General features: G+C 39.5%; 2 protein-coding genes across 3 annotated transcripts in view; one reads left to right on the top strand and one right to left on the bottom strand.

Annotated features, from left to right (window-relative positions):
- vasnb (vasorin b) overlaps positions 1-12764 on the bottom strand; it is a 32201-nt gene extending 19437 nt beyond the window's left edge. Inside the window, exons 1-2 of the mRNA XM_052131348.1 lie at positions 12506-12764; positions 2527-2603 (exon numbers count right to left, since the gene is read on the bottom strand). The gene's annotated coding sequence lies outside the window, so the exon portion shown is untranslated. The remainder of the gene's footprint in view (positions 1-2526; positions 2604-12505) is intronic.
- The window catches only part of coro7 (coronin 7), a 157193-nt gene that overhangs the window by 106571 nt on the left and 37081 nt on the right, over positions 1-13541 (top strand). The window lies entirely within an intron of this gene.

Raw genomic sequence — 13541 nt, 5'->3', positions numbered from 1 at the left:
TGTAAGTCAGGTTTAGGATGGTGCTAAGTCTATTTTAACGCCTTCGCTCTACTCTTGTGTAAATGATGATAATGCAGCGAGGCAGACTCAAGCTCTTGGGGTTGGTTGAGCAACAAATCCAAACACACACAGGGACCTACGAGGCTCAGGGTGAACTGGATATGTAAGAGAACTTGCAGGCTTAATGTAAAACAAATACGAGCAGGATGTCACCATGTACTTGAGTATCGAGTATCGTTGCTTCAGCTTGTATGCTAATCGGCAACCTGATGACTTAAGCGGAAAGAAATAGTGTTGACACAGATGCTGCTTGGAAGGAATTTAGTACCGCTTGGGCAAGGGCTGAATTTCTTTTCTTTCTTTTTTTTGGCTAGGAGTTTTTATATTTTTTACAGCAGTACTTAGCATGCTAACATCGTGCTGTGCTTTTGCTGCTTGTCAGTTTGCACTGTAAAACCCTCTCAGAAATGGTGCTTTTACTAACCGCAGTTACAAATACACATTAAGACTGATGTGATTGGCCAGTGTTATTAGCGCGCCTGTCATGAATGTTTTGTTAAAGTAAAGTTTTCAGTTTCCCATCGTCAGCGTTTTCCAAAGTATGAAGTACCACAACATTTGTGGCAACATTTTAAGTTTGTACATACACACTCTTGCAAACAGGACAATTACCTTGTCTTTTGTATTGTCTCTTCACTTTTATACTATTGTATCCAGGTCAAGGAGGGAAAGAGGATATATTAGTGCACCCCACGACCTGAAGCCTTTTCTGGGCTGTTTAGGACATGCCACAACAGGGTGAGGGTCAGTTCAGCAAAAGCACTAGTCCGACCTCAGGCTGTACAATATAGTAACCCCCCATTGTCTAAAAGCGCTTAAGTCTTGACTGCTGCGACATGCTGGGCCAGGTTGTGGTACGCCTTACATAAATGCGTGATTAGACATACTCTCTCACCTTCATAAATCTCGACCACGCGAGTCTTTGGCCTTGAAGACCTGTTTCTTCACATGGACTGCTGGGGATACAGTCAAAGGTTCAAGCAGGATCGCTAAGTCCTGTTTTTTGAGATCTAAGCTGCATTCCGATTAGCATACTACACAACCTATGTAGTATGCAAGATTAAGATTAGTGCATCCCAAATTGATGTAGTACTTGTGTTAAATTTTAGTTTGGGAAAAATACGTCCAAGCCCTCTGACCTCTGCTCTGTGCACAATATATAATATATGCACAACCCTTTTTCATGTTATGGAGGAGGAAGAGTTTGTAGCAGTACTCTTGACTTTTATTTGGTAGAGAAATGAGAGTCGATATGCCAGTAAGTTTTAAATGTATAAACTTAAATTTTAAGGTAATTAATTTATCTTCCTGCTAATGCTTCTCATGTTTTTGCCTGCTTAGTGGCCATTCAGAGTGAATGTGTTTATGAGAACGCAGGTGTCCCAAGACACAGTGGTAAAGACGCTGGCTACCACACCTGGAGTTCTCCAAGAGCGTGCTGAGTGACTCCGGCCAGGTCTCCTAAGCAACCAAATTGGCCCTGTTGCTAGGAATGGTAGAGTCACATGGGATAACCTCGTGATCGCTAATGAGGTTCGCTCTCGGTAGGGCGCATGGTGAGTTGCCACGGTGGATGGTGTGAAGTACTGTGACTCCGCGGTAATGCGCTCAACAAGCCACGTGATAAGATTCACGGGTCGACGATCTCAAACGCGGAGGCAGCTGAGATCCGTCCTCCATCACCCGGATTGAGGCGAGTCACTGTGCCATCACGAGGACTTGAAGCACATTGGGAATTGGGCATTCCAAATCGGGAGAATAATTTTTTTTTATGATAATAACTTCACACAGTGTCTAAAAAATTGGTGTTCCATATAAAGGTAACCATTAGTAGGCACAAAAGTTAAATTGTTTTTATAAAAATGCATATGGATGCAAAAACGTGTGAACAGCCCTTTTAGAATGAATAGCTTATGCTGTATTCCTCATTTGTAAGTCACTTTGGATAAAAGCATCTGCTCTGCACTAAAAATGTAGTGTAAATGTTAAATCTAACTGCCAGTAATTTTCCAATGAATCCAAAGACCCTGACTGGCTACATCAGATGTGTTTCATTAGAGTTGCAACCACATTTGAACACCCCTGGGTTAAAACTTTACCTCCTTCCTCAGCATGGTTGCATTCCATACGCACACAAATACACACTCGATTACAAGGCAACTTTTCATTAATCTCTCAATCTATTTTGAGAGGGGGCTTATTGAAATAGGATGTTTTGTGGGTTTTTTTCAATGACTTCAGCCAAATTTGTGGTTTTGGAAGCTCTGCGTGCCAGATTGTTAAAGCATCTCCTAAACGCTGACTCCTAAGACTGTCTCCCATGCTCCCAATAACACTTCTAGGCCTTAGTCATGGTCGACGGTGTATTGGTATTTTCGCCAATGGAAACAATGCAAAGTAATTGATGTGGTTCAAAGTATTGTGACATGACATCTGCATTCCAGACAGGAAGGTGTGTGGACTCACCAGGCTGTATGACAGGACAGTTCCTCTCCTCTCGTCCTCTCCTCTTTATCCTTCTAATTCTTCTCTTTCCGTTATCTCTGTAAAAGGAGCAGACGGACATAGATTCAGTAAGTGTCAGCTGTATGTCCGACTGTAGGCCGCGGCTGGAATGTTTCAGGAAGAGCATGTATGGGGGGAGGAAAAGGGTGGGCGCACGCAGGGGCCTGTCTCTGGATGTTTGTATCCAACAGATGGAGGAATACCTCCTCACTTTACACACTCTTTATTTTGTGGTGTTTGTTAAGGCAAGTATCACTATTACTATTGCTATTACTGTTAGAATTAATTTGTACTTTTAGGTTCATACATTTAAAACTGTACTGGCAGTTCGTCTCTCATTTTTCTACAATAAATGTAAAAAGAGGACACTATAGCAACCACCTAGCAATGCCCTAGCAACCACTCCAAATGACCTTAGCAAAAGCAAGTTTCCAAAAAACACTCAGAACACATTAGTAACCACCTAGCAATGCCTTACCAGCCACTCAGAACACTATAGCAACCACCTAATTATGCATAGCAATCACTCAGGATGACCCTAGCATTAGCAGCTTGCTAAAAAACACTCAGAATACATTAGTAACCACCTGGTAATGCCCTAGCATTAGCAACTTGCCAAAAACTACTTAGAACACAGTAGCAACCACCTAGAAACACCCTAGCAACCACTCCGAATATCTTAGAATTAGCAACATGCCAAAAAACCCTCAGAACACATTAACAACCATTTAGCGATGTCCTAGCATTAGCAACTAGCCCAAAACTACTTATAACACAGTAGTAACCACCTAGCAATGACCTAGCAACCACTCAGAAAGTCTTAGCATTAGCAACATGCCGAAAACCACTCGGAACAGAATAGCAACCACCTATCAGTGCCCTACCAGCCACTCAGAACACAGTAGCAACCACCTAGCAATGTCCTAGAAACCACTCTGGATGTCTTAGCATTAGCAACATTTAAAAAAACACTCAGAAAACTTTAACAACCATGCATTGATGTCCTAGCATTAGCAACTAGTCAAAAACTACTTAGAACACAGTAGCAACCACCTAGCAATGCCCTAGCAACCACTCTGAATGTCTTAGAATTAGCAACATGCCAAAAAACCCTCAGAACACATTAGCAACCATGTAGCGATGCCCTAGCATTAGCAACTAGCCAAAAACTACTTAGAACACAGTAGCAACCACCTAGCAATGCCCTAGCAACACTCTGAATGTCTTAGAATTAGCAACATGCCAAAAACCACTCAGAATACTTTAGCAACCACGCAGCAATACACTAGGAACCACTCATTACACTTAGCAACCAGCCTAGCATCATGGCAGGTATTTTTGCATGGGAACCATGACTCAAGCTTTCTCCTGCAAATGTAAAAATGTAGTTGTTTTTTTTGTCTTTACTTTGCAACGTATTGCATTCCTTCACATTTTTACACTTTTTTGGATATCCCCGAACAGAATGGAGATTTTAGGTGACCGATAGTCAAACAGGAAAACAACTGTAGCTTTCTGCCAGTTAAGACAACGACAGCTCTGTTTTTGCGATGGAAATTGAGCGAGCCGTTCTGTCGTTTTAACGGTGCAGATTCCAGAGGTGTTGAATGCAGTCGAGTGAAGCTTTGCAGGTGGTCAGGAGTGTTTATCTGACACACACACGCACACTGACTTCATGCAGGAATGCAGGCGGACGGCTTAGCTCTCGCCGTTCTCCGTCAGTATCAGTATCGATTCAGATGTGTTAAAGTATGCATTTTCATTTTGTTTCTGACAATTACGTGCTGTTTCTATATTGACTTCATGTCCAACTGTCTCAGCAGCAGCTCAAATGTCTGTTATTCTGTCATAGTTAATAGAAGTCTGTAGAAGTAAGTAATTATTGGTAGCTTTTAAAAAACTGTACAAATCTATGGTACTGTACATCCTTGTTTAGATAGCTATACATAAATCTGCATGTTTTGGAAATGTGACACTTGCGACTTTTTCATAGGGCAAAATGTATCAACCTGTCTTAAATCAAAGAGAGACAACATGATTCCTGTAGCATGAAGATCCACATGTCTGACATCTGATAGTGTGTAAACACCAGAAAGGCCTGTCTTTGAGTCACACACAATCCAAAACACACATGTGATATGCCCTGGGGCAGATTACGTGGAGAACATGGTGGTAATTCTGTGGTATTCTTAGAAGCACCGTACTGAGTCTGGATCATATTTCACCCCAACATAAAAAGTACATAAAAAATAAGAAGTCATTAATAATGATATATTATTTAAATGATAGTATTTATTATACTGAATTGAATTGCTGTCTGATTAAGTACAAGCTGTTGACATCTATAAGTTGCCCATCTTGCCAGCAGGTGAGTTCTGGCTATTACAGAGTTACCCAAAATTCAATCCGGCTGTTTCTCACTCACAAACTGCTCCAGAGCGAGTCTCCGAGAGATACGTACAGAGACACTACCACAGATATCACATGCAGTCGCACCATATGATATAGTGTGTGCCCGACACGTGCAGGCCTGTGTCTCAGAGGTATATTTTACTTTTGAGTCAGTCACACTTTGTGGAAATATCTAATATCAGGTATTGCAGAATTGCGGAGGCATGTTAACAAGTCGTATTTTAAACTCTACTTGAGGTGCAGTTGAATGAATCACTCTGACACACCTAAATAAGAAATGTGTATTTGTGTTTTATAATCTTGAAAGAACAGTTCTACAATCCTACTTCACAAAATACCAAATAAATCACTGCTGTTAAATGGCCTCCAGTGAGTTGTAAAATTCATAATAAAACCTTGATGAAGTGGAATGTTTAAATTGCGCCACCACAGAACGACTCCGAAAATAACACAATCAGATATGTGAAGTTTCTAAGAGGGTTGTGAAATCAGTGTTATCTAAAGCTGGTAAATACAACTGCAGTGGGCAGTGCCATGGTATAGTGAGGGTATTAGATGGTCCTCTGGTATATACCATGGTACAGTGATTGTAGCAGATGGAAATACCATAGTAATTTGATATTAACCATGGTACATTGTTAGTATCCAATATAATACTATGCTACGTTGATATACTGTACCATGGTACATTGATGTTATCTGATGGTATAACATGGTTCTTTGATATATGCCATGGTACAGTGATGGTATTAGATGGTAATACTATGGTACCTTAATATAGACAATAGTGCTGTGATGGTATTCAGTGTAATAACATGGTACTGTGATATGTACCATAGTACGGTGATTTCTTCCGATGGTACTTTGATGGTGTGAGATGGTAATACCATGGTACTTTGATATACACAATGGTACAGTGAGGTATCCAATGGCAACAGCAAGGTACTTTGATAAATACCATAGTACAGTTATGTCATCCTATGGTAATACAATGGTGCCTTAATATATACCATAGTACAGTGATGGTGTTCAATGTAACACCATGGTACTTTGATATACCCCAAGGTACAGAGATGGCATCCATTGGTAATACCATGGTATATTGGCATATACCATGGTATAGTGATGGCATCCATTGGTAATACCATGGTATATTGGTATATACCATGGTATAGTGATTTCATCCATTGGTAATACCATGGTACCTTAATATATACCATAGTACAGTGATGGAATCCATTGGTAATACCATGATATACCATGGTATAGTGATAGCATCCGATTGTAATATCATGGTACCTTAATATATACCATAGTACAGTGATGGTGTTCGATGTAATAACATGGTATTTTGATGTACCCCAAGGTACAGTGATGGCATCCATTGGTAATACCATGGTACCTTAATATATACCATAGTACAGTGATGGAATCCATTGGTAATACCATGATATACCATGGTATAGTGATAGCATCCGATTGTAATATCATGGTACCTTAATATATACCATAGTACAGTGATGGTGTTTGATTAACATTGTACTTTGATATACCCCAAGGCACAGTGATAGCATCCATTGGTGATACTTTGGCACTTGATAAATGCCATGGCACAGTGGTGTATTCAATTGGTAGTATCATGGTACTTTGATATATATCAAGGTACAATGATGGTATCAGGTGTAATACCATGATACCATTATACATTGTATGGTATATACCAGTATTTACATGGGACTTCAAATAATACCATTCAGCACATCATACCGTGGTACTTTTTAGGACTTCTTTGTAAGTATTATAACTTGATTCTGTAGTTTCACAATGGACATCTAAAGCTATGACACACACAAAATGCCTTTGATCAAGGAGCACTGATTTAATTAGCACATTGCAAGTTGCAATAATTCATCAGCTTTGTCAGTGTAGGTTCACACATGCAGAATGGCCATGTCACCCTGTGCCAGTTGAAAGCAGATATGAGTGTCGTTAACCTGTACTGAAATAGCTCCAAGGGGAGCGTTGCATGACGGCACACGCGACAGAGAAATTACCCAAGCGTATATGTGTACTGAAGGTGGACTTACGCGTAGGCATGTGTGTTTGCTGCATAACCCCTCAGTACAGGGTGTGTGTTTGTGCATACAGTGCACACAAAGTTCATCGACACATTCCACGACTTAAGGCTGACCGCTGACCCTCAGACAAACACAGGCCCACACACATCGACTACAAAGCCAGACCACCAAAATCCAAACGTTAAACAAGAAAATGCTAAACTAACACTTATTATGCACTTATCAGTTTGTGGGTAAAGTCAAATGAGTTAATGTTCATCTGGAAATTTGTTTGAATTTGCATCAGCCATTAATAGCGAGCAGTGGAGTGTTTGACACTGGCGTAGACTTCAGGGCCGCGGTTAGACGCTGATGAGCTCTTAAGCTCTTGAGCTGCTGTTCTGCGTCTTTGGTTTAAGTGTCTCATTTCCTAATTACAGTTCAAACAAGAGGAAATTACAATCTTAGATTTGAAATCTTTTTCCTTTTTTTTTACCGCCTGGCTAAAGTGCGGCAATTTGTGGTGGCTGGCGCGGATGTACTCCCTCCCCCACCGGTCGTTTTCGGAGGGGAATTTCTGATTCTTGTCATATTCTTAATGGACCAAATAGACACGGAAAAGTGAGGAAAGAAAGATAGACCCTTCCCTGCTACACAATATGCAAAAAGCAGTATATCAAATGAGTAGGATGTCCAAGTACTCCATATTTATGATACAGTACACAAACAATACCTGGATGACTTACTGCATCTGCTGAGAATGTGTGTGCAACCAGTGGACACTTTACTATTGAATTACTATACTATCGAATTCCATACATACGCACATGTTCATACGTTAAGCAACACTTCTAGCTTCAGCCACTGGGGGCAGTGCTTCAGTAAGCACAGACCAATTTTAGCCAAAGAACTTTTGACCTTCTGTCACCGAATACACAGTGAGATCAGTCTGTAAAAAGCGAGAGCAAAAATATAGTCCAATGCCTGCAGGAGCATTTGACGAATGGCCGTCTTTTTAAGTTATTTATGGTATGAGCTACAGCTGAGAAGCCTGAAACCATCGCGTGTGTGTACTTATAGCAAGGTTGATGTGATCCTTCATAACCTATAATGAATAATTTGGCCCCATTCATCAAGGTCTTCTTCGATTTGGCTTGGCAGCATTTGCAGAGGGTTTGGGCTGCACGCACACACTCTGCTTGATCAACATGGCTTTGTGGCTCTTTGAAGCCTGGGGGTTGATTTAAAAGAGCTAAAGCCTAGAAGAGCTGTGGGACACCTGGAAGATCTTGGTTTCTCCTGAGGGCTATCGTTCAAAAACCTTTTAAAGGAATAGTTCACCCAAAATGACAATTCTGTCATCACAGATTCAGTTGACCCATTCTGATGGTCTTTTGCGACTTTACTTTGCGCACACACACACACACACACACACACACACACACACACACACACACACACATTCTTTCTCAAGTGTTGCTTTTTCTGCTCCGTCAACTCCCTCAAGCCACCCGCTATTTGACTAACACTGTCTCTCTGCTCTTTCTCTCTACGCCCCTCCACCCTGTCAACCCCCTCTCCGCCTTCACCTCCACACTGACTTTTAACCTCTTAATCTCGCTGTTGTGAAGGACAGGCCAGCAGAGATGCCTGCTAATTGGTGTAAAAGGGGACCAAAAACAGCAGGATACCGCAAATCCACTCATCTGGGACAAGAGCTTGGGAACATTCGTCAGATTGATAAAGATTGACAGATTGATAAAGTTTTAACCCCCTGAGTTAAGAAACCCCTAAGTGATGATAGACTTACAATTATGACTCAGGCTTTCTTACCGTAAAGGTATACTGTAGTTCTGCCAAAAATGAAAATTATGACATCTTGTTCCAAACCGTGGAGCACAAAAGAGGACGTGACTGAGGCTAACAATCTATGGAATTTAAAAAATGCAACCCGGTCTCTTGACTAGTCATAATAATAGTACAAGATTTCCGAAATCGTACGAGTTTACTAATATTTACTTACTTAAACACCCTTAGAGAAAAATTCATGAATCGATGAATGATGTTAGTGCAATTTACCATGAGTTTAACCCCAAACCTCTTGATCATTTTTTATATTGTCTTTATAATAATAGTTTTAATAATTAGTATGAGATAGGAAAATCATAAGAAATCGTACAAGTTAGCTCATAAAACATTCAACTTTTACTCCCTTTACGTTTAACCCCTAACCCAAACCTAAACCGAACCATAAAGCCTAGCTCCTTACACAAACCCTAAACCTATCCATGGATTTAATGGGAAAGTCACTGTTGTGTCCCAAGGAATAAAACAGTAGGCTTTGGAACGAGATGAGTATATGTTGTTGACATACATCAGTCATTTGCTGAAATGAATCTAAAAAGAGTTATCAAATTTGTTCACAGACAGGGCAGGACTGGTAGTCTGGCATACTGGGCACTTTTGGGCCGATCAGGGGTGGACATCGTGATGACCCAGGGGGGTGGGTCATCAGTGAAATGTGCCACTATAAGCAAAAATGAGCCGCCGCATTATGCAGAACAGACCACAAAACGGAGCTACGACATGCACAGCGAAAAGGACAGCGGACACGCCCCCTCCAACCCCATCCAACCCCCCCTCCACGCGCTCAACAGTTGGGACAGTTGCCATGTAAAATCCCAGGCAGATTTCTCTTCCCCAGTCCAGCCCCGTTCACAGATGTTTCCTTTCTTAAAATAAAGTGTTGGATAGGAGGCTAGCTAAAATCTGATGGCTGTATTGCATCGATTTTAAATTGTCTTTGTTGACTGGTTGGGAACGTACGACTCAAGCTGTACGATATCTTAAGTTTCGGCATCTTGAACGAATAAAAAAAGGATTACTTGACTTTACGAGTTGTGATGAGACTATGTAGAGAAAGTTATGCAGATTTGTAACAACACAACATTTACATTTATGCATGTGGCATTTTTATCCAAAGTGACTTACAGTGCACTTATTACAGGGACAATCCCCCCCGGAGCAACTGGAGTTAAGTGCCTTGCTCAAGGACACAATGGTGGTGGCTGTGGGGAATGAACCAGCAACCTTCTGATTACCTGTTATGTGCTTTAGCCCACTACGCCACCACCACCTCATATCCCAGTGCACAGTGTTCTCTCACCTTCCATATGGTCTTTTCTACACTATCATCCCTATTCTGGGCTTCTTTCTTTGACATTTAAAATGCCAAGGAATTAAAATACCAGAGGAAGCCACTAGAACGTATGAAACCCTTACGTTATTAAGATATATGCTTATATATATATATATATTATGGAAACGCCCCTAATGCCTTCAACTAAGAATGAGATTGAGAATAAGTATCATAGCAAAACCTCAACACATAGAATCCAGTCTGGTTTTCCAACAAACTTCTTAATTGAAAGGGGAATAGAGAGAAAATTGGATTTTATTGGTGGTTTGTAGCATTGCGCTTCCCTCCAAACCTAATTAAACTTAATTAAACAGTATTGTGCGCTTGTTTTCATGCAGATGTCTGAATGACACTGCTCGCAAGGCGGCTGTTCTGCACATCAGCTTTGCTATCGTAAACTAACGCTGAACTCTGTGCATGCACCGACACAGATAAACATACAGAATAGTCCGAGTATAGAACAGATCTCCTGTTAGCGTCTACTTCAGTCTTATAATTCAAAGATCTCAAAATACAAAATACAGTCATACAAATTCAAACTAGGGCCTGTAATGTGTGAAGATCTGGTCGCTTTTTGGTTTGAAGTAGTCCAACAGATTGCTTTGTCCGTTTGGGATGCCGAGTCAAATGTAAAGGTCTGGACAACTGATGTTTAAACATTCAAGCGTGCACCATCATTGTTCTGGAATACAGAGATTTGTGTAGCGGTGTTGCTTAAAGACACTTATTATCACTTGAATATACGTTACAAATTAACTGGTACACATATCAGCTTTGCTATCATAAACTAACGCTGATATGTGCAATATGTGCACGGGCTGAGATAAACACTCGAATGATTAGTATATATAGTACAAAACAGACATTTATGTGTCTGTTCTTAATGCATAGACCACATGCGCTTCAATCTATTCTGATATAAGAGAAATATGACCTCACAAGTTCTATTTGTGATGTAATATACCAAAAGAAGACCTGCAAACATTTGCATACTTGTGCAAGTCTTTGTGTTACACAGCTTGTGATGTTTCTAAAGTAAATGCAGTTCATATTTAACGATATGAAAACAATTGTTCACGCTAACTGTAGTTGATGTGTGCACTTCTACAGTTCAGTAATACAGAGATTTATGTAGACCTGCGGTGGAAAGGGATGTATTATTACTCGAATATACTCTAATGAAAGCAATAAAACCAAACAAAATTAAATTTGCTGGCACACAATTTCTTTTTATAGACTTGTACAGTAGCTAAATGTGCTATTTGTGGCTTTCTCTTGGCCGAGCATCTGTTAGGCTACATTATATCCTAATGTTTCCCTCTCTTCTGTATTTTCGGAATATTACATATCGTATTACATTACACATTGTGTACTGTGTGACATTTTTATGACTAAGACAAGAAGTTGTAATACTTCCTTATTCGCTTGGACTAATTTTAGACTAAGAATGCTGAAACCAGAAATAAAGCAGGTAAAATCCGAAATAATAACATTTAATCTCCTTTATGCCCCGTGTGACTGAACAGATTGGCCTTTGAGTCACCGACACTACCTTTGAACTCCTGTCGAGCAGACTAAATGAAACCTGTTTTTAGACATTTGTTTGTCGATCCTTTAGACTGCCTGAGTTTGGTGTGGGACGCACTGCTAAAATAAAGCCAAACTGCACCCAAATAAATGATGTTTTTGTCCGTCTGCGGTCAAACACTTGGAGTTATCAGTTCATTATCAGTGAATCAATTGTTTGCAGTGGTCGTCCAAAGCTTTACATTTATTCCACAATTATTATATACCATGTAAAACTGTTGTACGTAAAGAGTCATCTGTACTGTGTATATATATATATATATATATATATATATATATACAATATGCACAAGCATGCACATTTAGACTATTACACTGTAGTGCACTGTTTGCACCAGCTTCCAAACTCTCCATCCATTCATCTGTACTGTATATCATGTATCACTGCACATCTATTTAACGAATGCAATGTTTATAAAACTATCAGCCAGCTTTGAAACTTTGTTGCAACACTTTTTAGAGTCTAAATGAATGCATGCATAGTGTAAAGATGACTTTATTTGATTCATAAGTGCAGTTTTGGTGCACATAAGCATTGTATTTGAGATTTCCCTGCATGCAAAGTTTAACATGATAACAGTGCGGGGAATTTTACTACATTTTACTACATTTTTTCCCCCTAAATGTAAAAAAAAATATAAAAATACAAATTTTTCACTCTTTACTCTGTTTGCGTTTCACTCACCAGCTCGAGCGCATCAGCGACGCATCGGAGGTAAAAACGCACCGCGAGAGTCCCGAATGCGTTCCGTCAGTCCTGCGTTATTTATCCAATAACTCGCGTTTCTCTCCAAACCATAGGACAAATGTATTTCTCACACGCACGAGCAGCGCTTATGTGTAATGCTTCTGACAGAAAGTCCCTTTTGGAAAGTGTCCGCGTAAAGGAGCGCAGTGTTAGTGTCCGCGGACCGAAACTCCGACACTTCTCCGCTGCTGTGTTGGTGAATCGGTGAGCTGTGAGCGCGAGCGCTTAAAACTTCTTCACGCGGGGAGGAGCGGCGGGAGCGCGCGTGGACACCGTCCGTACACTTGAGAACACGGCGCGCGCAGCACAAGAGAAGCTGCCAGGGTTTTTTTCTTTTCTGAACTCGTCAGACTGGTATTTGCACACACATGCACTGGCATTTTTTTTTTTGTATACCTTTTATTTACATCTTTATGGTGTTAGAATAAGAATTTTAACTAAAGAAAAATCACATGCTTATAGTGTTTAAAAAAATAACAGAAATGCTAAACGTATATTTTAAAAAAATACTAGGACATTGTTGTTAATATTATTATTAAAAAAATAATATTTTATTATGAAAAATAATTTTAAAAAAAATAAATAAAAAAAACAATGTTTAATGTGTGCTGTTTCTGCGCTAGAACTGTAGAAAAACTATTGGCTAATATTATTTTAAAGATAACTATAATGTAAAAAAAACAATTATATGAAAATAGTAAATTATTGCTATCATTTTTAAAAATAGGAAATTATTATTATTAATATTAATGAAATATTTGGATAAAGAATTTAATAAAATATTGCTGGATATTAAAAGGATTTGTGCTTTTTTTGCATACATTTGATTCGAAGAATTAAAGACTTTCAGGGTATTTAAAAAAAAAATAAAAAAAATCTTTATTTAAAAGTAAATATTGAAGAAATATTATTATTATTAATAATAGTAGTAGTATTAGAAGCAGCTAGAATTAAGATGTTACTTTTTTACTTG

The sequence above is a fragment of the Xyrauchen texanus genome, chromosome 8, assembly GCF_025860055.1.
Source record: "Xyrauchen texanus isolate HMW12.3.18 chromosome 8, RBS_HiC_50CHRs, whole genome shotgun sequence".
Taxonomy (NCBI): Eukaryota; Metazoa; Chordata; class Actinopteri; order Cypriniformes; family Catostomidae; genus Xyrauchen; species Xyrauchen texanus.
This window is presented reverse-complemented; position numbering and strand designations above follow the sequence as displayed.